The sequence below is a fragment of the Chionomys nivalis genome, chromosome 3 (assembly GCF_950005125.1).
Source record: "Chionomys nivalis chromosome 3, mChiNiv1.1, whole genome shotgun sequence".
NCBI lineage: Eukaryota > Metazoa > Chordata > Mammalia > Rodentia > Cricetidae > Chionomys > Chionomys nivalis.
The window spans coordinates 45602153-45620036 of record NC_080088.1 but is presented as its reverse complement, the minus strand read 5'-3'; the positions used below and the strand labels follow the sequence as shown (position 1 = coordinate 45620036).

Sequence of the window (17884 nt, the reverse complement as noted above, 5' to 3'; positions counted from 1 at the left end):
ATGTGGAGTAATTTATAAGGAACATTGATAATCTTAAACGGTTTTCAATATGGTAGCACAATTGACTAGGCCTAAATTGTATCAATATAGTTTTCCCCCAGAGTTTAAATTTTATGAAAGCCTTAATTTGAATAACCGAGAGCTGACTGCACAAAAATGAAAAAAGAATTCCTTTCAGAAAAAAATTCTTAACTAGAGTTAGGGAGAGGTGACTGGAAACGTTAGGTCAACCAGATCTGAGTTCTAAAGAATACTGTAGCCTTCATTGTCCGCCATGCTCAGAGAGTCCAGTTTCAACCCATGCTTATTCAGTCTGAGCATGGCGGACAATGAAGGCTGATGAGAAGCCAAGGACAATGGCACTAGGTTTTGATCCTAATACATGAACTGGCTTTGTAGGAGCTTAGCCTGTTTAGACGCTCACCTTCCTGGACCTAGATAGAAGACCTTCGTCTTCCCGCAGGGCAGGGAATTTGGACTGCTCTTCAGTATCGAGAGGGAGGGGGAATGGTGTGGGGGGGAGGAGAAGAGGAGTGGGGATAGGGGGAGGGGAGTGGGGGGAGGGGGGCAATATTTGGGAGGAGGGGAGGGAAATGGGAAACGGGGAGCATGTGGAAATTTTAATTAAAAAAGAATAAAAATTAAAATTAAAAAAAAAAAGAATACTGTAGTCTTACTGGGATTGTGATTTGGTTCTGATGTTTGCCTCAATGAAAAGATTTTCTCACAGCAACTTCGCAAGACCCTGTCCTCCTAAACCAGCACAAACAGCAACACTTGCTTCACTTCCCTCAAATGTCTGCTGTACGTACAGTTAACATGAGAGAAGATGTAGCCAATATCCCCAACCAGGCAGATCAGAGTAAATTCTACTACATCAGAAATAACACAGGACTTAGAGGGAAAATTACTGAAGACTATTCCACAGACCAATAGGGTATATATGAACGGATACTCTTCTCTGGGCCAGGAAAAGAAGTGTAAATTAGCACGGTGATGAAAGAACAAGAGGCTGATGCCCCACCTGACATGAATGGAAGCATGGTCTATGGCAAATTATTTATAATTGTTTTTCTACCTGCCAAAATCTTTACCTGATTCCTCTGTACAGTAAATACTCTCAAATCTCTGACTTTAAAAAAAAATTGTATAATTGTGCCACAAAAACAATAGTTTTTGGTTTTATTTTTGTTTTTTTGGGTTTTTTGTGTGTAGGTATATGTGTGTGTGTGTGTGTGTGTGTGTGTGTGTGTGTGTGTGTGATTATCAATTACTGTGATAAGTATTGGGAAAAAACCTGAATGAATCCTTACTTTTAGAGACCTTAGTATCTGTAGACTTGAACTGTTAAAATTATGACAAAATTAGCAACTGTTACTTATTTATTTAGTCTAGGTTGTCAACAAACCCAAGTTGCCAAAGTGTCCCCTGTGTCACTTCTCTCAAAAACAAAACACATAAACAAAAAAGAACTTAACAGAACTCAAACACAAGATGCAGACATGCAAGTGTCAGGCCTATCTTCAGTCGGTAATGACAGACTATAGTGAAGCAAAATGAAAACGGAGGAAGTAGGCCTACTCTCTGTGTGGGGACCCCATCTGTGGAAGACGGGGTGCAGTAAGGAGATCCCACACCCAGCATTACAATGGAAGAGATGGTGAGTGCTGAGGAAGCCGGGGTGCAGTAAGGAAAGAGACCCCACACCCAGCACTACAACAGAAGAGATAATGAGTGCTGAGGAAGCCGGGGTGCAGTAAGGAAAGAGACCCCACACCCAGCAACACAACAGAAGAGATGGTGCGCCCTGAGGAAGCAGGGGTACAGTAAGGAGACTCCAAAGCCAGCACTGAGGAAGCAGGGGTGCAGTAAGGAGACCCCACACCCAGCACTGCAGTAGAAGGGATGGTGCGCGCTGAGGAAGCAGGGGTGCAGTAAGGAGACCCCACACCCAGCACTGCAATAGAAGGGATGGTGCTTTTAGACTTCGACAGAAAACATCAGACTGTAAAACTTAGCAAGGCATAATAAACCTGGATTTTATTGCTAAAATCTGTATTTTGATCTAAAATATGAAAAAGATCTTTCCTTTCAGTATTTCCCAACTCTGAATGCAGTATTAAAGTGATTTTCTTTCTCTCTTCCACCAACCATGAGCTTCTGTTTTCTTACCCTGGGCATCTGAATCTTTTATTTGCTCCAGTTCTATTCACTGCCTGTATTTCAGAAATTGAAATCCCAAATGTTAATTGTTCTTCCAAGTACATTGACAAAACAGCAGCTAAATAAGGGTAGAGCAGACTGTGGTAGACTCTGACATGCATTTATGGAACAATGGGGCTCTGAGAGACAGCCTTGTAGCTCACGGGAAGACATAAGATGTGCTATTTTGACTGCTTCATAGCAGAATGGGGAACACACGCACACAAGGGAATTATGCATTTTTACTTAGTTTTGCCCAAAAATCTTCAAGGCTATAGAATCTTGTGATGTCATCATGAACTTTTCATTTCCATTGACACAAAGACTAAAAATTTCTAGCGACATCACTAAAGAAAACGAAATCTACTTTGATTCAAAAGAATTCTTTTACCTCTAAGAGTGTGGTATAAAATGCACAAAGCTCTCCAAAGAGGGTGTGTGTCACTGTGCTGCTGCACAGTGGGCGACACCCTCCCTAATGAAATTCAAAAGAAAGGTTTCATAATTTCGAGTGAATAAAAGACACCCAGAAACACTGAGCTCAATAACGTTTTTTAAAGGAAATCATTTAAGGATAGATTTTTTTCAGGGACATTCAGATTTTCCCTCTTGTCGGTTACTATGATAGGTTTTGTCCCTTTGTGGGTTGGTCACAGAAGCACTGAGGAAGGGACGGGAAGCGTCTACTCACAGGGACACAGTGCCGCTCAATCTTTTGTTTTTAAGGTGCAGTGATTTCAGTCTCAGAATGTAACTTCAGGCAGTCTGAAAAGAAACAGGTTAAAATCTCTTTCAGTTATAATTGGTATTTCAGATTTAATTAAAAATTAAACTTTCATAATGTTTCCCCATCCAAAGCAATGCATTACCAGTCAAGCGGAGCTTTTTTATTCCTGTTAAGGGGGAAAAAGAAAGAAAGAGAGAGAGAGGGAAAAAAAACCGTTTCCCAGAGTAGTTTCTTAATGAAAATAATAGAATCTAAAGAGGAAACAAAGGTAATTCTGAAAACAAAACAAAACAAAAAAAACCCTCCCTCAATACTGAGGACTTCATAGTGGTATGGCTAGAAACTTCCAAAGTGAATTCAGTTACAATCTAAGTAATTTAAAGAAAAACATCTTAGAGAAAAATTTCACAATCCAAAGAGTATGGAAAATATTAAGTCCATAGGAATAAAAATCTATGAATCTGAACATCCATGATGAAGAAAAACTATGACTGTAATAAATTGGGAAAAATACTAATCTATGGTTACAAATGACTGACCCATGGGGGAGGGGCTGGAAACTGAGGTAAACAAGCATGCTTAGCTATACAAAATGCAAAATGGTCACAAATTATATTATGGGCGGTTTGTGTGCCCCACTTCATGTCATACTGCACTTCCTACTCCACATCATCATCAGTGTAAGACAGGAAAATCATAAGGATTTGAATGAGACATCCTGGTTTAACTCTCTGTATCCTCAAATTAAGAGTCCAGGCATTCAGCTCTCCAACTGTATCCCACAAGTTTGGGCTTAAAGCACTTTGTTTATTTTTCAATCTTTTCTTCAAATACTAACAATAGTAATAAAAGAATCACAACACACTAGATTAAGTCATTTCTATTTTTAGCTTCAAATAAATAACACATTAGTGTTTAGAAAAAGATACTTTTAAATACAAAATGGAGCTAGTATAATTGTCTTCCTTATTTTACTTTAAAACAGCATTTTTAATATATATTTGTTGCACTGATTGTGTTGGGTTTATGTCTGACCCTCACATAATACAAAGTAATATTTTAATATTTCCACATATGAGATCACAATCATAAATCACCCCTGAAATTGCACCTATTATGAGAAAATGCATCTGGTTCTCACTTGCAAATCCTGTTTTCCTTTGAAATATATGGAATAATAACTTAGGCAATGAGTCTATTTGATGAACATACATTTTAAATGAAAACTTGCCCATATTTCATATTAAATCCAGCCATGAATGGGATTATATTTTTGAAAAAAATTACTGACTGACTTACTAAACTTTCCCTCTGCTTCTCAAATGCCTGAATTAGCCTAAAAACGCACCAGTGTAAAGACAGAAATTATGGAGGCGTCACCAGGGACAACTGAATGAGAGGAGGGGAGAACACATATATCCTTATAAGGCAACCAAACATTCATGAAAGACACTGACAAAAATAACTGTGCTCAAAAATTATATGGAATAACAATAACCCCTGATAAATGATTCAGAAAAATAAAAAGTGTCCATTTGTAGATAAATCTGAATTGCAACTGGTATTGTTCTCACCAACAACATGTGGTCAGTGAAACTGAATCACTGTCTGGCTCAAAAGGTGAGAGAAAGCAGACTGAATACAGACATAAAAGTATTAACTGACAACTATCAGTTCAGTTCAGTCAGATTTTCTTTTCCTCAAACCAGCAAATGTGCTGTAAACACAACTATTCAAAATCATAAAGTTCATCATGAACAGTCAGCATTAAGTCATACACACACCCCTCCCTGTACTGTGACTTGCTTTCTTCTCCATTTCTGCCGGCTTCTCCCTCTCTGTCTGTCTCTGTCTCTCTCCCTCTCTCTGGTAAGGGTAATGAAGCTCAAAAATAACATCTTGTATCCTGTTGAGAGAAACTTGGTCACAACTATCCTTCCAGATGACAAACTCATTCTTAAATGTCTGTTTCTCTATCCAAAGAAAACAGAACAATTGAGAAAATAGACACAGCCTCACTTACAGTACCAACACCACCACTTTTAATTCCTGGGCTGTATTCATCAAAAGGAGGACTGAGGTTTATTTACATTATTCCTAACCTCAAATAGAACCACAAATAAGCTTAATAACAGGACCATTCTGTGGCACTCAGGCAAACGGCTGGGCAAAACAGATGGATCTTGCTTTGCGCCAGAACTCAAAAAATACAGTCGCCAACTCACTGTTGGCGACTATGTATTTTGGCCCAAAGATGGACCTGGAAGTGGGACCAGTTGTCTTCGATGTGAACACTGCTCCTCTTCATTGCACTTGAACAAGCCATTAACTCTGTCACTGAGCCGCCTACTGCACAATGTTAGGTAGAAACTGCTTGAAGGCAGGTCATTAAGGAAAGTGAAATAACTTCGAGGGCGCTGAGATAGAGGTACAGACAATCAGGACAGGGTCTTATCATGGCCCTCCTCTCTGCTTTACGGCTTCCAACTCTCATGTTCACAAGTGCACACTGAATCCACCTTGAAAACTGATCTATGATTCATGTCCTCACTAAGAATAAATTTCTTCTTATGTATCAGTTTCTAATTCTCTCTCTCTCTCTCTCTCTCTCTCTCTCTCTCTCTCTCTCTCTCTCTCTTTCTCTCTCTCTCTCTCTTTGTCTTTTGTTTTTGAGACAGGGTTTTGCTGTAGTTTTAGAGCCTATCCTGGAACTACTAGCTCCGTAGACCACGCTGTCCTCGAACTCACAGAGATATGTCTGTTTCTGCCTCCCAAGTGCTGGGATTAAAAGCATGCACCACTACCACCAGGCTTCTAAAATCTTTTTAAAAATCAATCTTAGGCAGTAGATTAACAATAGTGGTAGATGTTCTAGTAAGAACAAAACTACAAGGATTTCTAGATCATAGTCAATATTCACTGATACAGTGACATCGCCATAAATTACAAAGACTCGAGAAGGAGTCTCTCTGCACACAGCTCTGAACTTTGCACTAGATTTTGTATGGACTCCAGAGCAGCAGCACATGTGGAATTTCACAGTGACCCATGCTAGAATTCATAAGGCCACCAAGAAAGCACTGAGTCAAACAACAATGGCACCGTGGCAAAGTGCTTAGATCCTTGGAGCACTGAGTAGGAACAAGAGTGGCTTCTGACCACACTCTACTTCATTTTAAAATCTTCACGCAGATAGGAATTGAGATAGCATGATGGGGGAGAGTCTTCTGTTTTGTGTTAATTTCATTGGTTAAATAAAGAGACTGCCTTGGCCCTTGAATAGGACAGAAAATTACGTAGGAGGAAAAGACAGAACAGAATGCTGGAGAAAGAAGTCGAGTCAGGCAGTCGCCATGATTCTCCCACCCGACACAGACGCAGGTTAAGATCCTCCCTGGTAAGCCACCACGTGGTGCAACACACAATATTAGAAATGGGTTAAAGCAAGATGTGAGAATTAAAATTCTTGTCAAATATATCTTTCACTTCTTTGGTCAGAGTTACCCCAAGATATTTTACGCTATTTGTGGTTATCATGAAAGGTGATGCTTCTCTGATTTCCCTCTCTGCTTCCTTATCCTTAGTGTATAGGAAGGCAACTGATTTCTTGGAGTTGATCTTGTATCCTGCCACATTACTAAAGGTGCTTATCAGCTGTAGGAGTTCTTTGGTAGAGTTTTTGGGGTCGCTTATGTATACTATCATATCATCTGCAAATAACGAAAGCTTAACTTCTTCCTTTCCAATACGGATCCCCTTGATCCCCTTATGTTGTCTTATTGCTATTGCTAGAACTTCAACCACTATATTGAAGAGGTATGGAGAGAGTGGACATCCTTGTCGTGTTCCTGATTTTAGTGGGATGGCTTTGAGTCTTTCTCCGTTTAATTTAATGTTAGCTGTCGGCTTGCTGTAAATAGCTTTTATTATATTTAGGTATGACCCTTGTATCCCTAATCTCTCCAAGACCTTAATCATAAAGGGGTGTTGAATTTTATCGAATGCTTTTCCAGTATCTAATGAAATGATCATATGTTTATTTCTTTCAGTTTATTTATATGGTGGATTACATTGATAGATTTGCGTATGTTGAACCAGCCCTGCATCTCTGGGATGAAATCTACTTGATCATAATGGATAATTTTTCTAATGTGGGTTCTTGGATTCGGTTTGCCAGTATTTTTTTTATTAATTTATTTATTTATTAAAGATTTCTGTCTCTTCCCCGCCACCGCCTCCCATATCCCTCCCTGTCCCCCAATCAACTCCCCCTCTCTCATCAGCCCTAAGAGCAGTCAGGGTTCCCTGCCCTGTGGGGAGTCCAAGGACCTCCCACCTCCTTCCAGGTCTATTAAGGCTAACATCCAAACAGCCTAGGCTCCCACAAAGCTAGTATGTGCAGTAGGATCAAAACCCAGTGCCATTGTTCTTGACTTCTCAGCAGTCCTCATTGTCCGCTATGTTCAGTGAGTCCGGTATTATCCCATGCTTTTTCAGACCCAGGCCAGCTGGCCTTGGTGAGTTCCCAAAAGAACATCCCCATTGTCTCAGTATGTGGGTGCACCCCTCATGGCCCTGAGTTCCTTGCTCGTGCTCTCTCTCCTTCTGCTCCTGGTTTAGACCTTGGGGTTGTAGTCTGGTGCTCCAATGTGGGACTCTGTTTCCTTTCATTGCCTGATGAAGGTTAATATCCAGGAGGATGTCTATATGTTTTTCTTTGGGTTCACCTTCTTATTTAGCTTCTCTAGGATCACAAATTATAGGCTCAATGTCCTTTATTTATGGCTAGAAACCAAATATGAGTGAGTACATCCCATGTTCCTCTTTTTGGGTCTGGCTTACCTTACTCAGGATAGTGTTTTCTATTTCTGTCCATTTGAATGCAAAATTCAAAAAGTCATTGTTTTTTACTGCTGAGTAGTACTCTAATATGTATATATTCCATACTTTCTTCATCCATTCTTCCATTGAAGGGCATCTCAGTTGTTTCCAGGTTCTGGCTATTACAAACAATGCTGCTATGAACATAGTTGAGCATATACTTTTGTTGTATGTTTGGGCATCTCTTGGGTATATTCCCAAGAGTGGTATTGCTGGGTCCAGGGGTAGGTTGATCCTGAATTTCCCGAGAAACCGCCACACTGTTTTCCAAAGTGGTTGCACAAGTTTGCATTCCCACCAGCAATGGATGAGTGTGCCCCTTACTCCACAACCTCTCCAGCAAAGGCTATCATTGGTGTTTTTGATTTTAGCCATTCTGACAGGTGTAAAATGGTATCTTAAAGTTGTCTTGATTTGCATTTCCCTGATCACTAAGGAAGTTGAGCATGACCTTAAGTGTCTTTTGGCCATTTGAACTTCTTCTGTTGAGAATTCTCTATTCAGCTCAGTGCCCCATTTTATAATTAGGTTGATTAGCCTTTTACGGTCTAGTTTCTTGAGTTCTTTATATATTTTGGAGATCAGACCTTTGTCAGTTGTGGGGTTGGTGAAGATCTTCTCCTAGTCAGTGGGTTGCCTTTCTGTCTTGTCCTTTGCTTTACAGAAGCTTCTCAGTCTCAGGAGGTCCCATTTATTCAATGAGGCCCTTAATGTCTGTGCTGCTGGGGTTATATGTATGAAGTGGTCTTGTGTGTGTTTAAATGGAGAAAAACTCAAAGCCATCCCACTAAAATCAGGAACACGACAAGGCTGTCCACTCTCTCCATACCTCTTCAATATAGTGGTTGAAGTTCTAGCAATAGCAATAAGACAACATAAGGGGATCAAGGGGATCCGTATTGGAAAGGAAGAAGTTAAGCTTTCGTTATTTGCAGATGATATGATAGTATACATAAGCGACCAAAAACTCTACCAAAGAACTCCTACAGCTGATAAACACCTTTAGTAATGTGGCAGGATACAAGATCAACTCCAAGAAATCAGTTGCCTTCCTATACACTAAGGATAAGGAAGCAGAGAGGGAAATCAGAGAAGCATCACCTTTCACGATAGCCACAAATAGCGTAAAATATCTTGGGGTAACTCTGACCAAAGAAGTGAAAGATCTATTTGACAAGAACTTTAAGTCTTTGAAGAAAGAAATTGAAGAGGACACCAGAAAATGGAAGGATGTCCCTTGCTCTTGGATTGGGAGGATCAACAGAGTAAAAATGGCAATTCTACCAAAAGCAATCTATAGATTCAATGCAATCCCCATCAAAATTCTTCACAGATCTGGAGAAGACAATAATCAACTTTATATGGAAAAACAAAAAACTCAGGATAGCCAAAACAATCTTATACAATAAAGGATCTTCTGGAGGCATTACCATCCCTGACTTCAAACTCTATTACAGAGCTACAGTATTGAAAACAGCTTGGTATTGGCATAAAAACAGAGAAGTCGACCAATGAAACCCAATAGAAGACCCGGACTTTAACCCACAAACCTATGAACACCTGACTTTCGATGAAGAAGCTAAAAGTATACAATGGAAAAAAGAGAGCATCTTCAACAAATTGTGCTGGCAAAACTGAATGTCAATCTGTAGAATAATGAAAATAGATCCATGTCTATCACCATGCACAAAACTCAAGTCCACATGGATTGAAGACCTCAATATCAGTCTGACCACACTGAACCTGATAGAAGAGAAAGTGGGAAGTACTCTACAACACATGGGCACAGGTTTGCCAGTATTTTATTGATAATTTTTGCGTCGATGTTCATGAGTGAGATAGGCCTGTAATTCTCTTTCTTGGTTGGGTCTTTGTGTGGTTTTGGTATCAGGGTAACTATAGCTTCATAAAAGGAATTTGGCAATGACTCTTCTGTTTCTATATTGTGAAATACATTAAGAAGTATAGGTATTAGTCTTCTTGGAAGTTCTGGTAGAATTCTGCATTGAAACCATCTGGTCCTGGCCTTTTTTTGGAAGGGAGATTTTGATAACAATTTCTAATTCTTCGTGACTAACAGGTTTATTTAGATCGTTCACCTGGTCTTGGTTTAGCTTTGGTATATGGTACTTATCTAAGAAAATGTCCATTTCTTTTGCATTTTCCAGTTGTGGCATACAGGCTTTTGTAGTAAGATCTAATGATTCTCTGAATTTCCTCTGTGTCTGTGGTTATGTCCCCCTTTTCATTTCTGATCTTGTTTATTTGCGTGTTCTCTCTCTGTCGTTTAATTAGTTTGGATAGGGGTTTGTCGATCTTGTTGATTTTCTCCAAGAACCAACTTTTTGTTTCATTGATTCTTTGGACTGTTTTCTGTGTTTCTATTTTGTTGATTTCCGCCCTCAGTTTGATTATTTCCAGTCTTCTACTCCTCCTGGGCGCATCTGCTTCTTTTTTTTCTAGAGCTTTCAGGTGTGCTGTTAAGTCCCCAATGTATGCTTTCTCCGTTTTCTTTAAGTAGGCACTTAGTGCTATGAACTTTCCTCTTAGCACTGCTTTCATCGTGTCCCATAGGTTTGGGTATGTTGTCTCTTTATTTTCATTAAATTCAAGAAAGACTTTAATTTCTTTCTTAATTTCTTCCTTGACCCAGGTGTGGTTCGGTAGTTGACTGTTCAGTTTCCATGAGTTTGTCGGCTTTCTGGAGGTAGCATTGTTGGTGCCTTCTAACTTTAATCCGTGGTGATCTGATAAGACACAAACTCAGGACCGCGAGGGGTGCACCTACACACTGAGACAATGGGGATGTTCTATCGGGAAATCACCAAGGCCAGCTGGCCTGGGTCTGAAAAAGCATGGGATAAAACCGGACTTACTGAACATAGCGGACAATGAGGACTACTGAGAACTCAAGAACAATGGCAATGGGTTTTTGATCCTACTGCACGTATTGGCTTTGTGGGAGCCTAGACAGTTTGGATGCTCACCTTACTAGACCGGGATGGACGTGGGTGGTCCTTGGACTTCCCACAGGGCAGGGAACCCTGATTGCTCTTCGGGCTGATGAGGGAGGGGGACTTGACTGGGGGAGGGGGAGGGAAATGGGAGGTAGTGGTGGGGAGGAGGCAGAAATCTTTAATAAATAAATAAATTAATTAAAAAAATAAAAAAATAAATTGTGATCCTCACACAGTAGCAGTACAAGGTGACTTCGACGTACTTTGGAAGCATGAATCCCTGACTTCTCTGAGCTCCCTGTTTTAGAGATGGGTAGAGGAAGGCACCAGAGTCCAGGTGATTCGCTGCCAAACTGACCGAGGAATTTGTAACCTATATCAGACTTGAACTGAATGCTCATTTGTTTTCCTTGTAACAAATCTGAAAATATAGGGGCTAAGAGTTAAGCCGATATGATTTATAAATATTTCTGATAAAGATCCTTAATTCTGAATAAATTCATTTTTTTTCAAAAGTTTAATAAAAAAAAAAAAAAGATGTGAGAATTAGCCAGTAAGAGGCTAGAGCTAATGGGCCAAGCAGTGTTTAAAAGAATACAGTTTCCGTGTAATTATTTCAGGTAAAGCTAGCCAGGTGGCTGGCCTGCTGCTCCTATTACAACAATAGCAGCATATCAGTGAACCACAGAGCTCCAAGGAAAGAACAAGAAGCACTGCATTTTAGGAGTCTGTTAACTCAAGCACTTCCCCTAATGTTCTCCCAAGTATTCAGCCCTAATTTTATCTTGATCAGGGTATTTTCTGCACATTCAGTAAGTCTTTTTATGGCTTATTAATTGATGCACATATTTGACTCTTAAAAGACAAGACATAACTGTGGTCAACAGAAAATGCAAATACTGAAATCTGTTTTTCAATTGAATTTGATTTTAAAAATTTATTATGGAAACTTTCAAACATGTGGAAGGGTAAAATGTATGGTGAGTGAGTTCCACTGACTCTCTTTTCCAGTTTTACTTCCACCAGGTCATTTAAAAGACAACCCCAGATAACACAGCACTCAACCATAGAGACTTTAGTATGGGTCACTAAAATATAACTTTTAATAAACATAGTTGGCTTTTTTCACACCTGAAATGACTTTTAATGTTAGTAAATGTTCTGTTACTGTCAAATAATATGTTATCAATTATATATATATATATATATATAAAACCAGTATCTTTTTTTTTTCTGTTATAAGAATCCCATTCAGAAGGACAAACTGCATGCCTGTGCCCTTAGTTTCTTTGGTCTGTGACAATGTTTTTTGTTTTTCATTACTTTCACAGTTTTGAACAAGATAAAATACTTTGTGTTCTGTTACTAAGCTTGAATCTGTCTAATATTTTTATAAATAAATTTATAAGAATTATGATTTCCAGAGATGCATACAAAAAGATGTATTATTACAGTATTTGGCAGTAAATGATGTCAACATGGCACATCACTGAGGATATTGACTTTGGTTACTTGATTATGTGGTATCAGACATCTTATAGTCTTAATAAGCAAACTTCTATTTTAGCACTATATGATAGAAAACTTAAAGAAAATATGTCTGAGTCTCATGTCCAGTGGCTGTGATAGAAAACTCTGAGAAAAAAAAAGGAACAACTTAAGAGAAACAAGGATTGTTTGGCTTACAATTCCAGGCTACATTCAACTATCAACAGGGAAGTCAAAAGGAGCAACAACTTGAAATAGCTAATCACAGCACATCCCCAGACAAGAAGAACGAATACATATATGCATGCCAGAACTAAGCTCCCTTGCTCCAATGCATTCACTCTGGGGCCCAGCCGAGAAAATGGTGTAGTTCAAGTTCATAGTAAGTCTTACAAACTCAATTAACCCAGTTCAGAAATCCCTCACATTAATGCCCACACCTAATTCCTCAACGAGGGAATTCCTCATTGAGACTAACTTCCAAGTAATCATACATTGTGTCAAGAAGACAATAAATGTATCTATCCTTAATATCAACGGTTTTGAGTAAATTCAGAGTAATACAATGATAAGCACAATCCAGTTTGACAAAATTCTTGTCACAATCCAAATTGCCTTCATATATTTCTCTGATGAATGGAATTTGTGTAGTGCACCCCATTTTTAAAATATGTAAGGCAGCTCCCATATTTTGGCTACTGTGAATAATACTGCCATGAGCATTTGCTTTATGAAAGTCCCTGTGTAGATGTATATTTTCATTTCTCTTTGGAAAGCACTTAGAAGTGGAATTGTTGGGTCCTAAGACTTGGTTTATTTTTAATTAAGAAATTTCCAGCATTTTTAAAATGGATTATTCAATTCTGCATTGACACCAGCTGTGTGGGAGGGTTCCATTTTCCAAATCCTCATGAATACTTATTACTACCTTTAAAAAAACAGAACTATAACTACTATAGAAATATGAAGTGGTATCTTATGATTTAAGTTTACTTTTCCCTAGGGTTAATCATGTTGAGCATCTTTTCCTGTGTTTACAGCAATTCCTATTTCCTCTTGCATGAAATATTTATTCAAAATATTCACAGTTTAAATTGGATTCTGTATAATACTATGAAATATTATTTTATGAAGATAGTTTATGATTTATAAATAACATTAACAATTATGATAGATTGATGATCTGTTCAAAATCTTGTAGCAATTTTCTTAACAGTGGCTTATCATTTCACTTCTATCATGAAGTTCAAAAGTTCCTAATTGTGTTGAAGTTCATGTTATTGATTCATTCTTTTTTTGTAGGCATATTTCTATTGAAAATTTCATACATGCATATAATGTTTATCAAATTTACTCTCCATTCCCTCCCCTCTAATTTCTCTCCTATTCCCTCCAACTTCAGGTCCTCTCTTTCTTTATATGAACCCACTCAGTCTAATTAATGCTTGTTGTATATCCAAGGGTGTTGGACCATTTACTGGAACATGGGGTAGCTTCTCAGGGACAGCATCTTAGAAGAAAACTTAATCTCCTTCAGCAACCTCTATCAATAGATTCTCAGACAGAGATGAAAATCGTGGCTGGGATTTTGTCTGGCTACATCTTATGCAGGTTGTGTATGAAGTCATGACCTCTGTGAGTTCGTGTGTGCAATAGTCAAACATGTTCAATAAATAATTTCACCGTAGATGTCCACTGTATCTGACTCTTACAATCTGTCCGCCCTCTATTCTTAGAAAAACCCTGAATCTAAGGAGGAAAAGGTGTGATACACTGACCAGGTGTTGTTCTCTGAATTAGTCACCATCTACTGCAAAGAGAAACTTTAAAATGACAGCTGAGAGATGCTTTAATATGAGTATAAAGATAGAAACTTATGGGACAGTTTAATACTACATTCAATTTGGAAAATAAAATATTGGACCCCCCCAAGGATATACGACCTAATGAGTCATGAATTTTTGGCCTAGTTAACAATACCAAGAATGGGTTCAATCTTTTGGAGTGAGTATTAAATCCAAAAGACAGTGATTGACTACTTCCATACCATTTGTGGCACTATTGCAGCAGTGGGCCTATCTTGCCAGTCCAATCATTACTGGGATTTATGTATTTTAAAAATCAAGGTTTTGGCTTTTTGCTTTTGCCTAAAACAAAGGCATGAGGATTTTTATCCAAAACATCTTGAAATTTTATAATTCTAGCTCTTGAATTTAGGTACTAATGCATTTGAGCTAATGTTTATGATTGTGAGACATACATAAAAAATATAAGTAGTCATGTAGTCTTTGCAGCATACTTAGCATTGCCAAATTGCATTGGTACCTTTGAAAAGAGCCAAATGAACAAAACTAAGATTAAATTTTCTAAACTCTCAATGTCACCCTATTGTTCTACATTCCAGTATTATACTTCTCCTTACTATACTTTGAATAGTAAATTTTAAAATAACATAGTGTATATAATCTAATTTAGCTTTCTTTTTAATAAGGAATATAACTATTGTGTCATTTTCAACTGTTAGAATTAGCTTAACGGTTTTTGAAAAAAATACTTTTTTTGATGCCATTGCAAATGGAATTTTTATAATTTCACTGTTGATGGTATGCAAAAAGCAAATTGATTTCTAGAGTGAACTTGCATCTAGTTAATTTACCAAACTCCTAATTAGTTCATAAGTTGTTTATGCACATTACTTAATCCTCTATATACAAGATTACATTATCTACAAATAAAAATCTTTTTATGCTTCAGTTTTCTACTGATTTCCATCCCGTGGGTCTTCAATTTCCTTCCATTTCCCTTTTCTCTTTTCCTTCCCTTTCTCATATTTTTGAACTTAAGTTATATTAAGTTATATTATATTGTTAAATACAATAGTTCAAACCTGACAACCTTGCCCCTTTCCCAAACTTAGCAGCAAGATTTCATCTTTAAATTTATAATATAGATTTTTCATAAATGCCTTTATGAGGTTCAGAAGTCACCTCTATTACAAGTTTGTTAAGATTTCTAGTGGGTTTTAAAATTTTTTATATGTATCTATTAAGATGGTCAATTCTGACCTTGGCCCTCTACACATACATTACAATTCAGTACTTGGTCTTTGTATGAGACCAAGTCAGACTGATGATTATCTTAAATATCACCATAGAACCTTCATCCAACAACAGAAGGAAACAGAGGCAATGACCCACATGTGAGCACTGGACTGAATTCCCAAGATACAGTTAAGAGTGGAAGGAGTGAGAGTATGAGCAAGGAATTCAAGACCATGAGGGGTTCATCTACTGAGATAGTTTGTTTGAGCTAATAGTAGCTCACCAACTCCAAATGGACCGGGAGTGAAGGAGCATGGGAACAAACAAGTCCCTCTGAAGGTGGGTTGACAGTTGGGGCAGACTGAGGGGCCACTGATAGTGACACTGGGATTTGTCTCTACTGCATGCATTGGCTTCTTGGGATCCTATTCTCTTTGGAGGTATACCTTGCTCAACCTAGATGTAGTAGGCAGGGCCTTGGACTTTCTACAGGGCAGGGTAGATTGCCCTCTCTTAGGATTGGAGGGGAGTGGGGTAGAAGGGTCTGTGGAGGGAGTGGAAGGGGAGTGGGAATTTGGATTGGTATTTAAGTAATAAAATAAAATAAAAAACTTCGCAAACTTGTTTAGAACTACTGTGTTTCTCCTATGTTCTGTACATGACCTTTCCAAATACAGAAGCTACCTATTCACCACACTTTAGAGGTTGGAGATATATTTTTGTCCATCCTTCTGTCCTTCCTTCCTTCCTTCCTTCCTTCCTTCCTTCCTTCCTTCCTTCCTTCCTTCCTTCCTTCCTTCCTTCCTTTCTTCCTTCCCCCCTCCCTCCCTCTTTCCTTCCTTTCTCTATTTTGTGACTTTCATAGTAGACATAAACAATTTTGGCATTCTTCAATATCTGTATATTGCCTAATTCTTTTCCTTGCAATTCAGTAATTTAGGTCCAGCTGGACCTAAATATCTATATATTTTCTACACACACACACATATGTGTGTATATAATTTATACCAGCATGAATAAAAATTTTAACATAGTAACACTTGCATAAGAAATCATCCATGGTCTGGACATCTCTAAAGAGTTAAAAAATTTGTGGAAACAGGCACTCTAAATGCCTTTCAACTCAGAAACAGTTAGGGTGGGTCTGGATTGGAATGTGGGTAGAACACACAATGATGAAATGATGAAGTTGTCAAACCTCTAATAAAAGATCAAGAGTTGCTTTTTTTAAAATACAACTGAGAGTATCTTCCTATACCAAAGACACTAGCAAATAGAGTGAAAATTTGGTTTAGGCACCACATAAACCTCTCCATATTCAATTAGTCACGAGGATATAGTCTTCAGCAAGAGGAACTTGCTTTCAGTTTGTGGAAAGTAGCTTATTGTCTTGGCAACAGCCTGGTTTGTTTGGTTGTTTCCATGGAACCCCTTTGGCCAACAACTCAATTGGATGTAACCCAGTCCTAGTACTGGAAGGTTCATTAGTGTCAAGAAATGGTCAGTTGGGACTCCATCTCCTCCACTATTTAGGGAAACTTCATTAGGATAGCCTTCATATATTTCAGGTTTCCATACTACTGCTGAAATGTCCCTCATTGCTAGCTATCTCTCCTCACATTCCCTCCCTCAACCCTACCCATTTCTCCTCTGTGTCCCCATCCGATTCCCCTGTGTCAGTCCTCCTAACCTCCAGGCTACTCCTAAAATCTATTCTATTTCTCCCTCCCAAGGAGATCCATGTGTTCCCCCAGTTCCTTCCTCTATACCTAACCTCTCTAGGTTCACCGAGTATAGCATTGTTATCATTTACTTAAAGGCTAATACCCACATATAAACAAATAAATATATTTATTTTATGGATCTGGGTTCCTCATTAAGGATGACTTTTTTTTAGTTTCATCATTTTGCCTATAAATTTCATGATGTCATTTTTTTTAAATAGCTGAGTTATACTCTGTTGTGTAAAAGTAAATTTTCTTCATCCACTGTTCTGCCGAGAGACATCTAGGCTGTTTTCAGGTTCTGGCTATTATGAATAGAGCAGCAGCGAACATGGTTGAGCAAGTATCCACGTAGTAGGATGAGGATTCTTTGGGCAAATATTCCAGAGTGAGAGTTTCCATTATTGAGAATTCTCTGCTTAGATCTGGTACCATATTGTTAAACTGTATTATTTGGGTTTTCATATCAAGTTCTTGAGTAGTTCTTCTCCTCCCCCTCCTCCTCTTTCTTCTTCCTTATATTTTGAGACAGGGTTTTTCTGTATAACAGCCCTAGCTGTTCTGGAACTTATTTTGTAGATCAGTCTGGCCTCTAAATCACAGATATTTACCTGCCTCTGCCTTATGAGTGCTAATGCTAAAAATGTACACCACCATGCTCAGCTCTTGAGTTCTTTATATATTTTGATCCTCTATTGGATGTGGAGTTTGTAAATGTCTGTTCCCATTCTGTACTCCTCTGCTTTACCCAAATGATAGTATCTTTTGCCTGATAGAAGTTTTTCAGTTTCATGAGGTCCCACTTATTAACTGTTGATCTTAGTGCCTTCATTATCAGTATTCTTTTAGAAAGTCTTCTATGCC

At 38.3% G+C, this 17884-nt stretch overlaps 1 protein-coding gene across 6 annotated transcripts in view; it reads right to left on the bottom strand.

The window, feature by feature from the left end:
• Zbtb20 (zinc finger and BTB domain containing 20) overlaps positions 1–17884 on the bottom strand; it is a 795981-nt gene that overhangs the window by 450519 nt on the left and 327578 nt on the right. For all 6 annotated transcript variants that reach the window (XM_057764033.1, XM_057764039.1, XM_057764031.1 and 3 more), the window contains exon 4: positions 2894–2967. The gene's annotated coding sequence lies outside the window, so the exon portion shown is untranslated. The remainder of the gene's footprint in view (positions 1–2893; positions 2968–17884) is intronic.